The sequence below is a fragment of the Armigeres subalbatus genome, chromosome 2, assembly GCF_024139115.2.
Source record: "Armigeres subalbatus isolate Guangzhou_Male chromosome 2, GZ_Asu_2, whole genome shotgun sequence".
Lineage (NCBI taxonomy): Eukaryota > Metazoa > Arthropoda > Insecta > Diptera > Culicidae > Armigeres > Armigeres subalbatus.
Genome location: NC_085140.1, coordinates 313,828,538 through 313,842,430, shown reverse-complemented (window position 1 = coordinate 313,842,430; position 13,893 = coordinate 313,828,538).

Sequence of the window (13,893 nt, the reverse complement as noted above, 5' to 3'; positions counted from 1 at the left end):
ACGTAAGGAAAAAACATGTCCGCGGTCGCGTGCTTGAACGAATGTATATTTAGTGAATAAAGATAATTTGTTAGTTAGCTGTTGTGTGTTAATTTCTCTCGGCCGTCACAACAATGGTACGCAGCACTTTCCTTTCGAAAACTCCAAGTGCGCGTTGGTCCTCCACGAGCATCGTCCAGGTCTCTGTAGTGGCAAGCGTAGATTACGCTATTCGGTAAAATAGCAGAACCCACCTTGAGGTTCTCTGAGCATACAGATATGTTTCAATAAACAGTTGTTACCAGATTGACCACGAACTCAGACGTTTTATTTTAAAACTAAAGAAGACTCTTTTCGATAGCAGTAAGCTATTACAGCGGCGACGAGGAGATAATTTTACCATTTTACCGTTTTTCACAGCCGCCGGTGAGATTTGTGAGCATTTTTGGCGTGATTTTTCGGCGTGAGTTGGTTTTTATAAAAGTGTGGCGATATTGATAATTTTATCGTCATTGTGAAAAAACGCGTGGAGTCGTCTCGTAGTCTGAAAGTGGTGTTGAATTGTGTATTTTCTTCCATTTTGTCGTTCAGAGTTGCGTGATAAAGAATCGCTTTTGCCTGTATGTTGCTGAACATTATTTGGATGATTGGTGTACTTTTTTTCTTGTAGTGCATTATTTCTTAAGAACAAACAATTGTAAAGCCTTTTGTTGGCTTTTATTCCAAACCATTTAGTTTCTTTTGAGTTTGGTATTGTTCTCATATTTTATTTTCTTTGTCATCGACAGCACAATAAAGAGGCCCGATACCAGCAGCAACACCAGCAATTTTGATGAATTTTCCGGAAGTGCCGGTCAAAGTAGGAAACGTAAAAGAAGTGAAGATGAGAGCGAAGACTCCGATTCGGACTTTTATGGCTTCGCGGCCGAATCTCTTTTGTTCGATGAGGAAGAGCTCGCCGGTACGACTTCCGTTCCTGCCTCAAATGTGGTCGAAGTCGATTGCCGCAGTATCGATGAGAGGCGAGCATCAAGTCGGATTGACGAAATGGAAAATATTCCGGAAGAGAATGTTCGAATATTCCGCGAAGAAGAACGGCCTCGACGTAGCAAAAGACAGACAGAAAAAAGAAGAAAAAGAGACTATGTATATTATTGAAATAAGTGATATGATCGAATTCTGTTTTAGTTTTGAAATTACGGTAGTTTAAAATGAAGACTCGAATATGCAAACACAGAATGAAAAGTTTGCTTTCTGAATTGTTACACTTGAGTTTTTTTCAAGTAAAAAAAAAATCTGAATTATAGTTTTAAGCATTGCTATCCTCTACTAGACTATTAACTTAAGGGGAAAAGAGTTGTAGTGGCAAGCGTAGATTACGCTATTCGGTAAAATAGCAGAACCCACCTTGAGGTTCTCTGAGCATACAGATATGTTTCAATAAACAGTTGTTACCAGATTGACCACGAACTCAGACGTTTTATTTTAAAACTAAAGAAGACTCTTTTCGATAGCAGTAAGCTATTACAGTCTCGTGTCCGTAGAGGACTACCGGTCTAATGAGCGTTTTGTAGATTGTCAGTTTGGTACGGCGATGAAATCTATTCGATCGGGGCGCTTGCGGAGTCCAAAGTACGTACGATTTCCAGCCACTATGCGTCTCCGAATTTCTCTGCTGGTGTCATTTTCGGCAGTCACCAGTGAGCCCAAGTACACAAATTCTTCTACCACCTCGATTTCGTCACCACCGATGCAAACTCGCTGTGGGTGGCTCACATTGTCTTCTCTTGAACCTCTTCCTATCATGTACTTCGTCTTCGACGTGTTGATGACTAGTCCAATCCGCTTAGCTTCCCTCTTCAGTCTGATGCAGGCTTCCTCCATCTTCTCAAAGTTACGTGCCATAATATCTATGTCGTCGGCGAAACCAAATAGCTGGACGGATGTAACGGTCATATCAAATGTACATCACAAGCACCAGTGTGTACTCCCTCGGATGGCGTGATCATACCCACGCATGTGTGCGTTCGTACACATGGCTTATTGGTGCATGGTGCATTGGGTCAGTTGAGTTATAGACATCACGCAAGGCAGACGTGTTCAAGCAAGCGGCTGCACGAAGGACGCGACTATTCGGCTGGTCATTCGGCGGGTCTTTACAATGGCGACGAGGAGAAAGATTCGATTTGATTTTATTTTTTTAGATGAGAGATGAAAGAGTTCGAGAAATTTGGTTTGTCGTTGAAGAAGAAAGAATGCACAGCAGAAGAAGGGACCGCAAAATGGAGTAATGTGAATTTTGTGTTTGAATTTATATTGTTTTGCTGAGTTTTAATTCGTTTAGCGAAGCACCATTATTGTATTTATGTCTGGATGAACGTATATGTTTCGACGCTGATGTTTCAAGTTCCGCAGTAGATGACACTAAATAATCATGACGAAATGTAGAATACATGTGTTTACTTTAGATTATGTGTACTATCGGTTGTTGCTTCGTGCATTATAGCATTGCTTCGTATAATTAGAAAATGTCTTGCGCTGTGTTGGAAAAGATGTACGAAATATAGATGCTTTGTGCATTGTAGCTTAACACTTTATGAGAGGTTCAAATACTTTAGAGCGGTATCAAAAGGCTTTGTGCAAGAAGGAGATGCTTCGTGCTTGAGATATTAGAGATGCTTCGTGCAATAAAGAGAGGCTTGATGCAGTAATGATAAGCTTTGCACAATAAATAGCGAGCTTCGTGCAATGAGGAGATGCTTTGGAAAAAAACAGAAATGCTTCGTACTATTATGAAAGGTGATTGATGAAATTTAGTATGCTTCGTGCAATGAGAGGATCTTTGTGCAATAGGAGGATGTATTGTGCAATGGAGAGGTGCCTCATGCAATGATAAGACGCTTCGTGCTATTTTAGGAAAAGATTTATAAAATTTTAGATGCTTCGTGCAATGAGCGGATCTTTATGTAGTGCGACGTTTCATGCAGTAGAGCGATGCATCATGGAATGAGAAGATGCTTCGTGCAATAAGAGGGTGATGCGTGGAACAGTCAGAGGCTCCGTATGTAAATGGATGTTTCTAGTAATGAGGAGATTCTTCGTGCAATTTTGATGAATGATTGGTAAAAATTGAGATATTTCGTGCGATGTACAGGTATAATTTTGAAAAAAGATGTGCAGAAGATGTGCATTTTGAAAAAAGATGTGCTTTACGAAATTTTAATAAATGAATCGTAGAAGTGGAAATGCTTCATGTAGTATTGAGAGGCTTAGGGTAAGGCAGAGACATGCGTGCATAATGTGTACACTTCGTTAATTTGGGATGCTTTGTGGAACATGAATGATGTCTCGAGCAATTTGAGAGGTTTTATGGAAAGTAGTAGTGCAATTCGCGTGCAGACTAGTCTACGTAGGTTGACGAAGTGGATAAATAACAGCGAGAATATGGATGTGTTCCGTGTTTCCACAGTGATGTGAGTATGCTTCGTTAGTACTGGGATATTGCAGAAGATTTGGATTGATCGCGTGCAGTACTGCTTCGCGCAGTGTTTGTGATTTGTTTCAAAGGTAATCTTTCCTTTGTGAGGATGTAATAGTATTTTCCAAATTGTAGGAGTGACAATGAGAAGAGTTCAATTCAGTGTTGATTTATGCGTATTAGAAGTTATGTGAAAATCGGGAGTACTTGCATTTTGTGTGGTATACCACGGGAGTCCTTCCACAAACATGCAACATGATTCAATACGTTGTGTTTTGTGAAATTATGGTACTATAGATGTTGATGTTTCGTTTAGGAGTTGATGGTTCAACATTTTGGATCGTTGAGCGGATGATTTGATCTTCATTGTTTGGATTCCGGGATTGTGATTGGCTGCTGTTGTAATGGGTGTTTTGCTCAGGCGGGAAGGGAAATTACCCTTCATAGTTGAGCCAATGTTTGGCGTTCGCAAGTTTGATTATAAATCGTGTCTGGCTTGGGAATCGGTTTTTGTGCGCAGTTGTGGCACGGTTCAGTTGCGGCCGGGAACAGGCTCAATGAGTGTATGTGTGGATTTGACTGAATTTGTGTACTGCTGAGCTCTGCTGGGCGTCGTGGGGGAAAAGTTGTGACATCGCTGAGAGAATGGTGGATGCCAGGGGAAGTGTGGTTGATCGTATGGTGAGAGTAACATCGGTATAACTTGTTTTATGATTGTGATTTATGATGTTTGGAGTTTTTGTAGGATTGATTCCATAGGCCTCGATAGGCTCGTCCACGGTTTGTTTGCCAAGTGCATGCTTCTTGTGAAATTAGCTGTTAAACTGTTTGTTAAAGGGATCTACCCACGAACAAGGTGTTAGAGAGTTATTTTCTGAATGATGAGTCATTTTTATTTTGAGAGGGTTTTGAATTGTTCTAGTGTTCCATTATGAAGTGTATTTGATTTCATCAGCTATGAGTTGTGCTGTTTCCTAATCCCCACTCAGGAATTGAACATGGTTTAAATGTATGAGTGGCCAACTATAGGAGTTGGGCGGCAGGGAATGGTTGATCCTAGGGATGGTTATGTTTGGCATGGGTGGGAGGCTGGCTGGAACAACCTATTGTGTCCATGTTGTTAGAGAACCGGACTTGGTCTGGGCAACAAATCACTATAGAATGTGTTAGATTGAACGATACTCGTTTGATATGGTGGGGTGTTATACACAGACCTTTTGGGTGGTCAGTTCATCATATAAGAATCATCGGTTAATCTGTCAGCAATGGCGAAATATATCTAATCCGGAAAGATCAACTTCATATTTCGATCCGGCCATGGATATTGTGGGTTTATTCAATGACAGGTAAACGAGGCAAAATAAATTTAAGCGAATTCCGTGATGAACTTATACCCTAAATTAAAAATCACGAAAATAAAGTTGAAAAAATATAAGTAAATCACATCTGAATGGAATTATAATCATCGCGTCTTAGTTCTATATGACAACTTCGTCGTTAGGTATCCTGCTGAAGTTATTCGTTTTCTTTTGGTGTTTAAGCCTTCTTTAGCCTGTGCGGCTTCAAAGCAAGATCATGTTAAAGATGACTTTGTTCGTTGCCTGGTGCTTGTTGAGGAAATTCTTGGATGGGACACTTTGTTGAACTCCTCAGATACGGAATACCATGGCGCTAGCCACGTGATACACAAATGCAAACAAATAGTTCCAGTGGGGGATGCAGTTGCAAAGAGAGAAGAAGACCTGAAGTATTTGATACAGGGTGATAGTTGCAGGATGAACCAGGACTTGAAGGGAATGATATTGAATATCGAGTAGTACAGTGGATTACAATGTACCTGTAGCAGTAACTTTGCATTAGAGGGTTTATGCTGGTACCGTTTGAGAATCAGAAGTGTTATCTGGGTTACCTCAAATAATGGTGAAGGATAGATCAGGAAACCTGAGGAGAATCGATGCCTACTATGTCGATGATTTGGAACCATTGAGTTGTTGGAGGAAATAAGTGTATACATGTTCAGCGCTTATGAACAGTGTTCAACTGCTCTTTGGAGTTCTTTAAATAAAAAGAATTGCACGTGGTGCTGATGCGTTTCTCTTGTAGTGCTATTTCATTTGGTTATTTGTTATGTGTTGTACAATGAGTTGGCAAAAAATAATTGTGCATCTAATAAACTAAATTAAGATATATTTGTGTAAGATTGTTGTTAGGCACTTTTTACGAATCATTCGGTGTGAAATCGAATTGTCGTGTGTATTGTATATTCTGATTGGGTATGTGACTGGATGCTTTGAATGACGAAAAACATTGATGGCCGAGGAAGGAAAGCTGAGCAAAGAAAAAGTGTTCGAATTTACCCATGCAGATTACATGTTTAGTAGAAAGACTTTCGCGAGGTTCTTTATATGACTGTGAACATTTGGTGAGTCACCTGATATATGTATGCATCGCAATTGTCACAACACATTCTGAGATGTTATGTGGTGATTTAAGGTTTTGTATGATATGTGTATTATGTATTTTGAACTATAGACATAAGGATCCATGTAATGTACATGTAATTGTACAATGGCACAAGGTTCTAAAAAAAGGGAGAGATGTAACGGTCATATCAAATGTACATCACAAGCACCAGTGTATACTCCCTCGGATGGCGTGATCATACCCACGCATGTGTGCGTTCGTACACATGGCTTATTGGTGCATGGTGCATCGGGTCAGTTGAGTTATAGACATCACGCAAGGCAGACGTGTTCAAGCAAGCGGCTGCACGAAGGACGCGACTATTCGGCTGGTCATTCGGCGGGTCTTTACAACGGACTTATTGAAAATTGTACCACTCGTGTTAATCCCTGCTCTTCGTATTACCCCTTCCAAAGCGATGTTGAATAGCAAACACGAAAGACCATCACCTTGCCGTAACCCTCTGCGCGTTTCGAAGGGACTCGAGAATGCCCCTGAAACTCGAACTACGCACATCACCCGATCCATCGTCGCTTTGATCAACCGTGTCAGTTTATCCGGAAAACCGTGTTCGTGCATTAGCTGCCATAGCTGGTCCCGATCGATTGTATCATATGCGGCTTTGAAGTCGATGAATAGATGATGTGTGGGCACGTTGTATTCGCGGCATTTCTGCAGTACTTGGCGAATGGCGAACACCTGGTCCGCGGTGGAGCGTTCGCCCATAAAACCCGCCTGGTACTGCCCCACGAACTCCCTTGCAGTTGGTGCTAGTCGACGGCATAAAATTTGGGAGAGTACCTTGTAGGCGGCGTTCAGCAATGTGATTGCGCGGTAGTTGCTACAATCCAGCTTATCGCCCTTTTTGTAGATGGGACACACGACACCTTCCATCCACTCCTGCGGCAAAACTTCCTCCTCCCAAATCTTGGTAATGACCCAGTGCAGCGCTCTAGCCAGTGCCTCACCACCGTGTTTAAATAGCTCTCCTGGTAGTTGGTCAACCCCAGGGGCTTTGTTGTTCTGCAGCCGGCCAATCTCCTCCTAAATTTCCTGGAGATCCGGAGCCGGTAGAATTATGTCCTGTGCGCGTTCTCCCAGGTCCATCACCATACCGCCATCTTCGTCTGCCATAGCGCCATTCAGGTGTTCTTCGTAGTGCTGCCGCCACCTTTGGATCACCTCACGCTCGTTCGTAAGAAGGTTCCCGTTTATGTCCTTACACATATCAGGCTGTGGCACGTGGCCCTTACGTGAACGGTTTAACTTCTCATAGAACTTTCGTGTGTTATTAGCGCGGTACAGATGCTCCGTCTCTTCACGGTCTCGATCTTCCTGCTGGCGCTTTTTCCTCCGGAAAATCGAGTTTTGTCTGTTCCGCGCCTGTTTATATCGTGCCTCGTTCGCCCTCGTGCGGTGTTGCAGCAATGCTGCATTCTTCTCTTCCACTAACTGCTCACATTCGCCGTCATACCAGTCGTTTCTCTGATCCGGGGGCACCGTGGCAAGTGCAGCGGTTGCGGTGCTACCAATGGCGGATCGAATATCTCTCCAGCCATCTTCAAGAGACGCTGCGCCTAGCTGCTCTTCCGTTGGAAGTGCCACTTCCAGCTGCTGCGCGTATTCTTGGGCTAGTCTACCATCTTGTAGCCGCCCAATGTTAAGCCGCGGCGTCCGACTTCGACGCGTGTTGTACACCGTCGAGAGTTTTGAGCGCAGGCATACTGCAACGAGGTAGTGGTCGGATTCAATATTCGCACTGCGGTAAGTGCGGACGTTCGTGATGTCGGAGAAGAATTTACCGTCGATTAGAACGTGGTCGATTTGGTTTTCCGTTTCTTGGTTAGGTGATCTCCATGTGGCCTTGTGGATATTTTTGCGGGGAAAGAAGGTGCTTCGGACTACCATTCCGCGGGAGGCTGCGAAGTTTATGCATCGTTGGCCGTTGTCATTCGATACGGTGTGCAGACTATCCGGTCCGATGACCGGTCTATACATTTCCTCCCTTCCTACCTGTGCGTTCATGTCACCGATGACGATTTTAACGTCCCGCAGTGGGCATCCATCGTATGTCTGCTCCAGCTGTGCGTAGAACGCTTCTTTCTCGTCGTCGGGTCTCCCTTCGTGTGGGCAGTGCACGTTGATGATGCTATAGTTGAAGAAACGGCCTTTAATCCTCAGCTTGCACATCCTTGCGTTGATTGGCTGCCACCCAATCACGCGTTGGCGCATCTTACCCAGCACTATGAAGCCGGTTCCCAGCTCGTTGGTGGTGCCACAGCTTTGGTAGAAGGTAGCCGCTCGATGCCCGCTTTTCCACACTTTCTGTCCTGTCCAGCAAATCTCCTGCAGTGCCACGACGTCGAAGTTGAGGGGATGTAATTCATCGTAGATCATCCTGTCGCAACCTGCGAAACCTAGCGACTTGCAATTCCATGTTCCAAGCTTCCAATCGTGATCCTGTATTCGTCGCCTAGGTCTTTGCCGATTATATCGAGTCGCATTATCTCTTATATTGTTCGTAATGATTGGTTTTCTAGGCGGCTTATTGGGCCTGCGCAAACCTCCTGTCTCGTTGGAGGGCCGTCGTGTCAGGGCTGTTTAGCGTCCCACCTAACACCAGGACTTGGGCTTGTGCGCTTTGAGCGGCACACGGTCGCTTTGGTGGGGCCTACTTGCGGATACATGCAGCTTTTTATAGAGGTTTAACAGGGCCCACTGTCAAACCCCACCACATCCTAGGCAAGCCCCACAACTCGCAGATGGCCTGGGGAGGGATCGTCAAGCCCTTGGACATAGTCCCTGCTGCCCCATATATATTTCATCTTATATCGTTTATGCAGCTTTCATATATTCATAAAACAGCTCTGTCTGAATTAGCAACAAAGCTCATCGGTTAAGAGCTCATGTATGTAATTGAGTTGCTTGTTAGCAACTTCCCATATTACGGTGAGTAGCATTCACAATGAAAACATTTTCGCTGTTGTTATAGCACTAACAATATAGCGTAATGGCGCTACAAATGAACTAACGAAGCTTTTAGGCAACTTCTGTATTTTGAAGATTACACAACGTTTAAGTAAACCTTATACTGCTTCTTTTAATAGCTTATCAGTATGGAACGTCAAAACCGCAATGTTTACATTTGATTTTTGTTGCCGGAGCTGTGTATGAGCTATTGATTTTTGTAATGCAGCTACAAAGGTTTTCACCTGCTTTTATAGCAACTGACAAAGCGCTGTAATTAATACTAGCAGATAGTGTAAGAAAACAAGCCATTTAGAAGCGATATTTCTGTTGACGGCTGCAGCAGAGTAGCATCTATATATAGATAGTAGAATCTATAGATGAGCGAAAGCACGGCTATATTCCACTATCTATACATCTATACAGATCGAGAAAATGTTGCCTAAAAACAATTTCAACGATTGATGATGCATTAAAGTTACCCAAAAGAACATGCTGATAAAGGTTTGAATCCAGCTTTCCACTTTCGCCATTATGGCGGCTGCCATAAATAATCTGACAGTAACTGCTTCCGACGCTGAACTACTTTCGACGCTTCCGACGGTGGTCGTATCATAGCAACTATTTTCACATTGTTTACGTGAACATAGCATGGCATAGCATGAAAAAATGGTGTATATTCAATTCACGTAACAAACTTCCAACAATTAGAAAAATAATGTATTGATATGACGAATATATATTTATCTTTTTATATTTTAGGTGGAAGAAGGACTTGGCATTCAAATGCAAAATTTATTCAACGCAACATTCTTTTTATTGAGCTTGCAACGCCACCAGATTGAGCTTAGAACACGGATCCAAGTTCTTCCAAGGGGATTTTATTGAAGATACGTGGACATATGCACCCGACTTAATGCTCTGGACTCTACGAAACTAATTTTGTGACATTCTATCCTCGATGCAAGTAAAGGATGGAGTAAAATATGGAGTATGCTCAAGAATAAAATCGCTTGCACTTAACACGGAAACGCAGTGTCTCCATGTCTGCATAGATCAATAGCATTCCGTTATATTAGATGCATTCACTTAACGGCGTATAAAGCCAATGAACTGATCAGATAAGCAAATGATTACGTCGTTCAGTGATAAAAAAACAATTATTCTGTTATGTCAAAAGGTAAGGGTAACGTAATTCAATCGCGTCACTCCACTTGCCAGATTTGGTTCCATTTGTTTGATTAGTTCTAGAGTTATGAAGAAATTTGTGTTTCATTTGTATGTGACGCCTTCTTTCCAAAGGGTGGAGGGGTCTCGCACCATCTTAAGAACTTCTCCCGGCCCAAAAAACCTCTTCATACAAATTTTCACGCCGATGGGCTCAGTAGTTTCCCAGTCTATAAGGGTCAGACAGACAGAAAATCATTTTTATGTATATAGTTATCCACAGCCCAAGACTTCGATCATAGGTAGGAATAAAATATACGGTGCTAAGCATTCTGCTCGTACTAGTTTTATTTTGCGTTATGATAAAAGGTTGATATTATAAAGACAAGATCATCATCTTGGACCAGAGGTCGACCGCACAGACTGAACAGTTAACATCTAGCATCAGTTCTACAGAGAAGTATGAATTTCTTTAACACGGTCCAGTGCACTCAACTGCACATTCTGGCTTTTGCGAGCATGAATTAGGGTAAAACGTCCTATCGTTGTGGTATGCCCTAATGTTGCGGTAGTGTTAAAGTAGTCCATTCTGGATATAATATCATTGAAAACAATTGTGAGTACGCTAAAACTCTTCGGATTAACGACTAGAACAGCTTTTGTTTGACAAAATTCCGTTCAAAATGATGAAAAACCAACATTTTTCGTTAAAAATTTGAATCCTTTGAGCCTATTATTGCGGTAGTGCAAAGGTCCTTTTGTTGCGGTATCGCTCCCCATAAGAATTACATGCAATACCGCAACAATAGGACTGACCTTCAAAAAATATCGCAATGATAGGCAACTGCGTCCTATTATTGCGGTAGCTTGTTTTTATTGTGATAAAAACAAAACAACATAAGTACAGCACAATTGACGTAATATTTACGAAACTATAGTTAACGAGCATCCTATTCAAATACTACAATATGGAAATCGACCAACAGGTAATTTTTGAAGAATTTTTGTAATCAATTCTGTTTTGACACGGTGCTTAACCCCTCCATAATAGGTCGTTTTACCCTAGGTATTTAATAAAATACTTCGCATTCGTTTTCACTCATCAACTAAGTGCAGTGCAGTTGCATGGAAAACAGATCGCCAGGATATTCGTCACGTAGAAGCCAGAACATTAAGTCACGTTCCCTTTATCAGACCTCCTAGGAAAAACTTGGATCCGAGTGCTAAAACTAAACTAAAATTAGTTATGTTGCAAACTAAAACAGAACTGGTACTTTGTATGAATGTAGCACTTGAATGCCAATTTGCTCTTCTTCCACCTAAAATACAAAAAAAGATGAATATATATTTGTCAAACGAATAATTTGTTTATAATTGTTGTAATCTTGTTACGAGAATTGAAAATCCTCCAGTTTTTTCCATGTTGTGCCTGCTAACGTGAAAATAAATAAACAGTGTAAAAATAGTTGCTATGAAACGACCACCGGTGGAAGCGTCGAAAATAATTTAGCGGCGTCGGAAGCAGCTACTGTCAAATTTATTTATGGCAGCCGCCATTATGGCGAACGTGGAAAGCTGGATAATGGTTGAAATAATGCTGAAAACATAATTTTTAAGCTTATGTGCTAAAAGCAGCATGTAGACCTCTTTCCAACGTTTATACAGCATGAATCCAAAAATAGCGTTAGCAAAATAACCTATAGAATATGCGAAGAAGCACATCCATAATTTTCTTTGTTATTTACATATGTCAAAGTGACGGTGATGACAGAGCAGCGGCCATTGAATCAGGAGATCAGGAGTTCGAATCTAGGTAGCAACAAAATTGATATTGCAGTTTTCACAAAAAATAAAACATTAAATAAACTCCGAAATTTACTTTCCTCTCAAATAATATTTAATCAAATTGAATTCAGTGGCTGTATAAAACTTATTTCAAGGATGTTAACGATCATTCAGTAATTTGCGTTCGATCATTTAGTAGTTTGTCAATAACACATTCCAGAAGCTGAATTTCAAAATGTGTTGTATGGTGGACTTCTAGTGCGAAGGTTTTTCTACAACTTTGCCTAATGGTTCGTTATTAGAATTCAACTAATAAAGGAGTTAGAGCGCTAGTTGCAGTAACTCAAACTAAATGATTGGAATTTTGTTATCATTTAGTCTAAGTTACTGAAACTATAGCTATAACTCCGTTACTAGTAGAATTCAAACAACGAACCATTAGGCAGAGTTGTAGAAAAACCTTCGCACTAGAAGTCCACCATACAACACATTTTGAAATTCAGCTTCTGGAATGTGTTATTGACAAACTACTAAATGATCGAACGCAAATTACTGAATGATCGTTAACATCCTTGTTTAACAGATTCAAAAAATCTGAATAAGCGCAAGTGAAGCGAATTATATTACTAAATGGTTTAGTAAAGATTGAGAAAAAATTGTGTAACATGCTGTAAAGTAGTTGTGCCGGCCCTTCAAAAATAGCTGAATAGATTCGCCAGATTTGCTGGTAAAGGAATTGAATAGACGAATCCAAGTAAAAATAAGAAGAAGACACACGACGGTGTTAACTTTGACAGATCCTACAGCACAGCATAGGAAGATCATTTTAAAATGCTTATAATAAATTCTAGACAAATTGTAATTTAAAACTGATTAATGTAGGGTACGGAAAAAGTTCTGAATTACATATTCGGAAGCTTATCTCAATTTTTTGAATATTTTCTATATCATACAGTTCGGAACTTTTTCCGTATCATACTTCAATCAGATTTTAATTACATTTTGTCTAGAATTTATTATAAGCATTTTAAAATGATCTTCCTATGCTGTGCTGTAGGATCTGTCAAAGTTAACACCGTCGTGTGTCTTCTTCTTATTTTTACTTGGATTCGTCTATAGAAGTTATTGATCATATGTATAGCACACATATTCAGCTTGAAGCCGTATAAACGAGTTGAAATAACATTTACATTGACATTAAATGTTAGTTGGGTAACTACACGAAGTTGACCCACTTTGGAAGTCATTATGCGAATAATTTAAAAAATGCTAAACATTAATTCAATTCCCTCTACTTTTAAATATAGTTTTCGCTCATATAATAGCCCAACATTCTACGTCAGTTCGGTAGGCAAGTCCTATCGCCATAGGAAGGAATAAGAATTACGAGCTATGTGGATCGATAGGAGCGAAAGAAAGATGAACTCAAGACAAAATTTTCAAAAGGACTTATCTGCTTTTGTAAACAAAGATTCAAACGACGATTTGACGAATCTGATAGCTCTCCCACGCTAACTAACACCATCAATAGGTAGATGAAGGCTTCCGCTACCTGTTGGTGGCGTTGGTTTGCGTGGGAGAGCTATCAGATTCGTCAAATCGTCGTTTGAATCTTTGTTTACGAAAGCAGATAAGTCGTTTTGAAAATTTTGTCTTGAACTAGTGACACTGTCTCTTAAATGTGTGTTTGGGGCTTTGTTTTAACTTTGGAGGTTAAAAAGGTTATTGGGTAGAATAATCTTAAAATAATTATGTTGTAAAAATGCATACGGGTTAGAGTTATTTCAATGCAGTCAATTCCAACGATGTATTTGCAATACATCGGCAACCCTCATGCTGGATTACAAGCTTTGCTTTGCTGGATGCAATGCTTTTCGAACTTCACACCAAACCTCCTAGGAACAACAATATGCTCAACTGCAGAAAAATCAAACCAAACTTGTCAATCATGTATTTTCAAAACAAGAATTGAAATCAACGCATACTTTGTTACACTTCCTCATTGCAGGGATTGCTCATTGCGCGTTATTTCCGCGGAGCTATCCAAATTTTCT